General features: G+C 41.3%; 1 long non-coding RNA gene across 2 annotated transcripts; it reads right to left on the reverse strand.

Moving 5' to 3' along the window:
• Positions 1-314: 314 nt before the first annotated feature.
• On the reverse strand, positions 315-8,578 carry LOC121892222. Of its 2 annotated transcripts, none has more exons than XR_006094349.1 (4): positions 8,526-8,578; positions 8,363-8,436; positions 7,041-7,183; positions 315-1,245 (listed from the first exon to the last, which is right to left on the reverse strand). It is a non-coding gene; the product is annotated as an uncharacterized LOC121892222 (long non-coding RNA). The 2 variants fall into 2 exon arrangements; XR_006094348.1 differs by having other exon boundaries at positions 315-1,255.
• Positions 8,579-8,905: the final 327 nt, after the last annotated feature.

Below are 8,905 nucleotides of genomic sequence, written 5' to 3' on the forward strand. Positions count from 1 at the left end.
ATCATCACGTGGATTGAGGCATTGTTGAAGGAAATAATACTGTCACGAGCCTCCTCCTCTTCTCCGCTTCTGTTTTGTTCGATTCCAACTTCCAAAATTCTTTCTATCTTTATTTTTTTTTTCAAACTTTTGGCAAGTGGCTGCAGCTCCAAGAATCCCGTGCGTTCTCTCTCTTATACACATACATGCAAACACCCACTTGCGTTCCTTCTCACTCATATTCGAACGAGATAAAACTTTAATGACCCTTCTGGGAAAGTCGAGCATATTTTCGCACATGCAAAGACAAAGTACATACATATCCTGATACACACACACATACACATTGATGGCAGGTGGATGTTTGGACTAAGATGGACTGGTTTGGGTGGGTGAAGCTGTAATGACTAAAGCAGGACAGATTGGAAAACCACACCCAGCAGGGACAGGAGAGGAAGGCCGGGCAGCTAAAAGGCTGCAGAGCCCCAAATGGGAGAAACAGGTGAGTTAGTGTGTGTGTCTGTGTGTGTGTTAGCGGGATTCCTCTTGTGCAAGGTAATGACTGGCTCAAAGAGAAATGCTGCCTGACGGGGAAGAGTGAGCACTAATAAAAAGAAGGAAAAGAGGCTAATAGGGGTAAAATGAGAAGTCAACAGGAAGTCATTTTTTATATCTTCTCCTCTCCACCTATCAACTCATCAATCCAGCTTTAACCTGATGTATCTTACAAAATATAAGATTATACACATCTCCGCAGGGCATATAGGTAATGCCCAAATATATACGTACACACACACACACACAGTAGCTCACATGTTTTCAAAGCCCTCATTGTTTCCCCTCTTATCACTTTCCTCTCTGCTGTTTTTCCCCTTCCTGCACTCTCTTACCTGCCCTTATCTCTTCTCTCTTTCATCTCGGGAGAGGCCTATGAGCACGAGAGACAAAGAGAACAGAGGAGGAGGAAAGAGGGACCAGCAACAGGAGCGTATGAGAAGAGAGGGGACGAGGAGAAACAGAGAGGAGACGAAGAGAAGGCCGCCTCGGTCCTTATCTGAGATGACACACACACACACACACATACGTGCACACACAGGGGCCATTGTTCGGTGGTTTTGCCGCGGGGGCCCTGTGATCACGGAGGCTGAGACTGATGAACGTGTAGCCTCTCTTTCTTCCTCGCTCCTCCTTTCATCTCCTCCTGACTCGTCTCCTGCCGCTCAAAGAAGCTCTCTTCCTCCTTGTCTTCCTCAGCCTCTCTGAGCTCTTCCAGTCCCTCATCAACAGGAGAATTCCATGTGAAAAAAAAAAACATATGGCATTAGTGGACGCCAGTCTCAATTGCAGCAGCATAAGTGCACACATTTATAGCATGGATGGCTCCAGGGGGAATCAAGGGCCTTACCTTGACTTTGTTAGGACCTTGCTAAATTTTCCTGACAGCCCCCACTGTTTGCTTAATGAGCAGCAACCAGGGAATAGCAAATGGAGTTGGTGCGGTTGCATATATTTGCTGGCAAAATAATAATCTCACATAGCCAGATATCCATCAACCTGAAGGAGATTTGGAGACGTTTAAGCTCAAAAGTTCTTAAGTAAGGTGCAGACACATTGGGCTTTATGTCAGAACAATGAAATATGACATAATCTCTAAACAAATGCACTCCAGCTCTTATGGAAATGTGTTTAATTTCTAGGCACTTACATACTCCTATCCGAAGATGAGTTTCCTACCACGTTTCTTGCCATTTTTTTGCTCTAATTTTGGCAACAAAGGGGTGTGAAATGACAGGATGTTTCCTACCAGTTATAATTTCAGTCAGAGCACTCAAGCTTTTTTTACTATTTATTGCACTGAATGAAAAATACACATGCTCCAGAATAAAGATGAGTGAATTTGACGCTGAATGTCCCTCACAAGCCCCCATAAATGCAGAGAAGAGCTAAAAGATAGAGAAACTTTGTACACATATTGAGATAAAGTTCACAATTAACATAAAACGCTAATGCAGGTGGTGGCTCGGGAGGTGAAGGGTAGGGGGGACGACACCACAAAATTTAGTTTCGAACTACCAATACAAATACTAATCATAACATCAATACTAAAAAGAAATCTTAATATTACTACATTATCACTAGATTTAGGTATCAATACACCCACACCCACTGACCTAATTAAGCAGATTGAATAGTCAGACATTACCAATCCACATTATATACAGACTCTATGTGAACGCCTCTCCTATATTCAGTGTTTCCACTACATAAAAGTAAGCAGTTAACTGGTACTGGGTCAGGACTTGGTATCAGCGGAAAATTTGAGTTCAGGTATTGGATTTCGATATCAGGAGAGAAAAAGTGACATCAGTGCATCCTTAGGGATAGGTTGTGGTCATATTTGGTTGGAAGGTATGGAACATGTGACTATAAAGCAACTTCCATGCCAGCCGGAGATACGGCAAGGCTTCATTTTGGTACAAACGTTCCTCAGACTACTGCGATACAAAAGTGCAACATGATTGGAGAAAGGTGATGAGCCACAGTAGAGTTAAAGCTAAAAACCTGGAAACAGTATCTTAGAAACTGACTCTGGATCCCCGAGAATTCAATTTTATAAAAGCAAACACTGACAGACTCAAACAATGTACACTTGTGTCAATTTCACACAAAGTGGCACTTGAAAGTCCTCAGGCAAAATGTGGCATCCAATGCTTCAGTGTTTTGACATTCGCTTACCCTTGTTGCCATGAGCAACAGCAGCACCTCCCCGCTCTGCATTCCCAGCGTCTATCATGATGGACAGGAAGTGGCACATGAGGAATGTGCGAAGAGTAGTAGCGACGCCAAGATGTCCGACAGTAGTTTGCCCATCCCATTTCCCAGCAGCACCTGACCCCGGCGCCGTGACACCGTAACCTTTCAACTCTACTCTGACAGGACTTGCTTTAATCACAGGTGGAAAAATGACCTTGAGGTAGGAAGGGAGGGGTTTCGGGTTTTAGACTTGAAGGTAGAAAGGTGCTCAGGCTCAGGAGATGAGGATTAAGAGAAAGATTTAGGATTATGGTTTTTGGATTCAGGCTTTGGAGGCACAGATACATAGTTGAGTGATGTTATTGTTAGGGTTAGGGACATACAGTAGCTGGAGTGGTTTTAGATCCAGGGTTAGGACATGCAGTTGGACAAATGTTTTGAAAAAGCAGTTTTAAGACTTCAGTTGTAAGCATGAAAGGATGAAAAGACGAATTAATGCAGTAGAAACATTCTGAGCATTTGAAGACAGGTCTTTGGGTTCAACATTATTATTAAAGACAGCGTTTTTAGCTATCACCAATCATGCAACCCATCAGCTATCTGTCTGATGATGATTTAGCCTCTGGGGGCAACCGCTAATATTTCAGAGCTTCTGGTGTAGCCAGCGCATATCTGGATAATGGATATCCAGGCCAAGACTTCGTCTGCCGTTGTTTACAGTCTGATTAGCAATTTGAGACGGTCCAGACGACATTTCAGCAGATATAACAGATATATGCATACGAATGCAGATAAAGCTAATGAAAAGCCATCGTCAGACAGTAGCTGATGGGTTCTGAGATTGCATTTTGGCCAATGCATTCTGCCTCTTTTGCTTTCCACAAGGACTGTTTACCGGCATGCAACCAAAGCCCACTCAAACATGATCGGTCAATACTACTCAGACTGTACAAACAGACTACAAACAGAAACCAGAATGCTTACAGTACCGGTATAAATCTTGTCCCATTGCCTACAGATTCATATGCAGATATCTGTTCATAGAGATTAAGCCATCATCATCAATTATATGCTTTTCTGTTTTATTTTATTGTGTGCATGATTTTCATTTGCAGTTTATCTAATCCTCACCCCAACTTCCTTTGCTGTAAATATAAATAAATATTTTAGGATAAATGGTAAATTATCCTAGTTAAGAACATGGACAAGTAGAGATCTCTTTCTGTCATTTCTTCATCTTTCGTCCTGATTGGCAGCAGGAATGTGTCAGGAATCTTGGCAGAATGTTTTGGTATGCTTAGCGGACAAATGTCGGTGTTGCCATGGCGAGGGCTCACATGGAGACGGGCCCCTTCCATCCTCATTGTTTTCAGAGTGCACGGTGGTAGCATTGACAGTATGGGGTAGCACTGCTTCTTTAACAAGGTACTTGGAAAGTATGTGCGATCATACGCTGTGTGCACGGACATTGTCACCATGGAGACAGCTAAATGTTTGTATGCGTGTGTGTGTTGGAGGGTGGAATAGGGTCTGTCAAAGATGATGTAATCAAGATGTTTGACCTCTGACCCTTGACCTAAGCAAACTGGAACCTGTTTTTTTGGCGACTGGGCCACATGGTACTTAGCAGTATAGCTGGGAAGTCCTGTTTGACCTTTTGACCTCAGATGAGTTGTATACACAGACAGACACAGAGCACGGCTGTGATGTCACTGCACCAGGTGAAGCTCTGTGAAATGTCAGAGTTACTTAGCAGACAATGATAAGCATCCTATAGTTCTTTCTCCCATCACTGGGCTGAGCCTGCACATGTTTTTGTGTGTATCCATCCCTTTGTTTATGTTTGTAAATGCACGCACAATAGCGCATGAACAAGCATAATTGGGCATAGGGATTAAAAGCATGGAGACCTCCACTATCTGAGGTCAAATATTAAATCCTGGATTGACTCTATCTGAAAGTTCAGCAGAGCAAGTGATGCGCTTCTATACTTTTACACAAGATAAGCTAAAGCTCTGCCTCTGACTTAGTGTTCCCATTTAAAGCTGACCCATACACATGTTCTGAATAGGGATTAGACTGCCAACATACAGTTTTGAAAGCCTCACACTGAATACATATTCTAAATCTCAATTGTGAGCATGTTAGCATTTAGCTCAAAGCATCACTGTGCAGCCTCACAGAGCTGCTAACATGGAGATAGCATCTTAGTCTTGTTGAAACTCTGCATCAAAAAGTGTGTTTTGCCCTTGAAGACTTCATCAGATCCATTAAAGTGCTCTTTTCAACTCAGTCTTTTTTCTCTTACAACTTAAATGATTTTATTTCATCTTATTATCCACCAATCTCATAAAAAGACCAGTGACAACCATGAATTTAACCTACCAAAGCCATTGTCTTCCAAAGAGGATTAAAAAACAGAAATGAGCCATACTGTTGTAATTGGGTCACAGATTCCTTCATTATGATGAACACAGCAGTGTAGTTTAGCATTTATAACTTGTCAAACTAGCAAAACATTTTCAAGAACTGTGTCATAGAGTTGTTCCAGAATAAACTACACTGTCCATGTTCATATTACAAATAAAGACTCTCTCACTCAACACAACAGTATTTCTTTTATGTGTATTTAATAGTTTCAGAACAACAATCTGTTGCCATAGACCACGGAATGCCAGGAAATCTGTGGCTACATAGACAAATTGGAAATATTCGTGTTGGTTTTGTGTATTTCATTTAATGCTGCTGCTGTATGTGACAGATTTAAGAGGTTTAATGTGTACATTAATAAACATAACATCAAAAATGTGGTTGAACTTGTGCCACCACCCATTACTTGTCAGCGTTACATAACCTCTTCAGGTGTATAACGATCAGTGCCTTCCTCTTCTAATTGTTTGCCATGTCTAATAAACAGCAGCTACATTAGCAATTAAATAAGATTTAAGCACACATTGAAGCTCGCTTTTAAGTATGCATTCAAAGACACACAATTACACTGAGATGTACAGTAAACGTGCATCCATGTGTATGTGCTTCCACAGCCTTACCTGTGTAACTATAAATGATAAATATACAGAGCCTACACTCCAGTTCCACCCCTTCCCAGAAACTGCTGCGCATTGACCAGTGGACCTGTCGACTGTTCACACACACACACACACACACACACCAGCGTTTACACACATACACAAGAAAAAGGCAGATAGAGAATGCTGCTTCTTGTATTCTTTTTGAGCCATGTTGACAATTCTCATGACAAAGTGCTAAAGTTGGCACCGTTCAAACAGCTGCTGTCCAAGGTAAATCTGAATCTGCCAGTTCAACGGCCTGGAGTGTTTATTTTCAATGAAGCACCTAGATATGACTTGCGGGGTTTTTAGGTATTGAGAGATTTGTGACAGCAGAGCTCGCCCTTGCGTTTGTATCAGCACACATGTTCATGAACCCATGGTAACTGTCTTTCTTTAACAAGGGGTTGTACTTGAAATCATCTTGTAACAGCAGGGCCTCACGGTCCCTGTCGCCCCCTTTCCTGTCGGCGTTACCTGGATACCAGGCCACTGTTTGTCTAACACTGCTGCTCTTCTCCCATCAACTCCTCACTGCTCCCTTCTGCCCAGGGATTGGCTAGATTCATACCGTACCTGTGAGCAACCTTAATACCTGAGCACAAACTTTCTTTCTTTCTCTTGTGTACTATATGGCTGTGAGCACACAATTAAATTTCTTTGTAATAATAATAATAATAATAATAATGATAATAATAATAATAAAGATCTCTACCTACCACCTTTTGTGCACATATGTACCCCAAAGAGCTTATGAAATTAAGTAAACAAAGTTAAGCAGAATACTATATCATTTTTTTTGTAAGCATAAAAAAGTGATATAAGAAAATAGGTTCAAAAAAGAATGTGGAAAAAAGGTATGTGTACTAGCCTGGAATAACATGAGCCATGCTGAAGTTTTTAGTGTGTGGATGGTTTGACTCGCTCTGTGTGTGATGTTAGCAGATGTGAGTGAGACTGATAAGCGTCTCCAGCAGGTTGCTGTGCCCTGGATGTGCCATCTGTATCTAAACTGTTTCCCATGATCCCTCCTGTGAGCTGGCTGGTACACCTGGCTGCAAGGTTGGTATGTCTGGCCAGTGTACACATAACCCAGGCCACTGTGGTGTCAAAACGGACACGCCCATCTGGACTGCAAAGGCTATTTTTGCACGGTGAAACACACACCCACACACACACACACACACACACACACACACACACACACACACACACACACACTTCAAACGGACTCACCTCGCCCGCCAAACATTCCACACCAACAAGCGAGCACTTTGAACGTGGCGCCACACTGCCTCCTCGAGTGCTGGGAAGTCTATATGGACATCATCACGACCCTCTCTGCCACCCTGACCACGTCTGAAGATGACCCTGTCGACCTGCTGACAAATACCCCTCAGCAAATCAAAGAGGATGGGAAAGAGAGGGAAGAAACTGGTAGAATCTGGATTCTCTAGATTTCTCTGGATGCTGCTGGTGAAGTTAGATGCATTCTCTGCCAAACTAAACTCAATTGATATCACTTAATTTTAATATCAAACAAATGAATACAGACAAACTGTACAAAAAATATTTTCTGAAGCCAGCAAGTAAAATATGTTGTTGATTTGGTAGGGCTGAAGGAGCATCTTCATGTCAAAGGCAATAATTTGATAAATCACTAAGGTCAATCAAATAAAGTGGAACACAATGTCAGTTATAAAAATACATATTGCAATGATCAATGCCGCCTTTTGTCTGTTTCAGATTTTTGCGTGGGTCTGAGAGTGTTGCCATGTTTGGGATGAGACATGCTGCTTTCATTTTGCCTTCATACAATGTGGGTTTGAAGTTTTGTTTTTTTTTAAGTTGTTCACAAAGAAAATACATTCTTCATCTTAACATGTCACTGTCTAGTCTAACAGCAGAGACTTAAAATAAAAAGGGAAAATCAAATCGAAACTGCATAAGTTCTTGAGGTTAATGTTTCTTACAGTGCACTTCCATTCAGAATAAACACTGTGAAGCCAAACGCAACATCGACAATGACGCTGGATTATTCTTTTTGTCATAGACCGCATCACGTTGACATATTTCTGGATAAAGCCAATGAAAAATTTCAGTATTTCTATCACCAACAGGACAAATTACATAAAATGTACGTCAATGGGAGAAATCTGTCATAATGAATTTGAGTGTTTCACTCAGTGACTGTGCCCCTCTATCTTTACAGACAGCCAAACCTATGTTGCATTTCCTGGGTCTACCCCATTGTTGGCTGTAGTGAGATGTGTAATGTGGTTATTTTGGCATTAAGGATCGCAGATCTTTAAATAATTACTCTTAAGTGTGTGTGTTCTTGTGCGTGCCTTGGCTCACTATTATCCTAAGAGCACCAATTACTAATTACCAGTCTATCATGTCGACCGTAAGCATTCCAGCTATTTCAGATAATGTAGATGACGTAAGTTAGCTGACAGTTAGCAGAACGTTTAAGGCTTAAGGCAGACAGGCTGAACTAAGAGGTCAGCTCCTTTACATTAAAGTTGATTTACCCTAATTTCCCTCAAACATATCACCTTTCACTGTTTGTTCTTGTGGTTGTATTCTGTTCTGCACATCTGGTCCATTGGTCACCTTGCCCAAAATGCACCTGCCAACATAAATATGATGGAAATGCAGAGTGAAAATCCTGTAAAAATCAGCGTAACCTGTAATTGTAAAAGTAGTTCAGACATTTACCTCTAGACTGGTAGTAGTAGCCCAGTCTGGTGTTGGTTTATTTGTGTGGACTGTAAATAAAAAACAAATGTTAGATTTTGGCAAGCTCCATCATAAATCCAGATAGTGAAAAACCTAAGTTTCATTGTTGGGTTGAGTTGTTTTCAATTTTGTTATTTTAACAATTTCCTAAACACATCTGATTTAAAGAATTAAGATTTTGGCATTTTATTAAAACTAATTAACCATCGAGACTCAAATAAACACTCAACTGTATTACACCACAAAACACAATCAAAATTGGCACCTTCCCTAATGGCAGGTTTGTAAGCCTCAAAGAGATCCACATTGGGCGTTGACTGCTGAAATATATTCTGGTCCTTGACTCATGGCCTTTTTTT

The sequence above is a fragment of the Thunnus maccoyii genome, chromosome 24 (assembly GCF_910596095.1).
Source record: "Thunnus maccoyii chromosome 24, fThuMac1.1, whole genome shotgun sequence".
NCBI classification, from domain to species: domain Eukaryota; kingdom Metazoa; phylum Chordata; class Actinopteri; order Scombriformes; family Scombridae; genus Thunnus; species Thunnus maccoyii.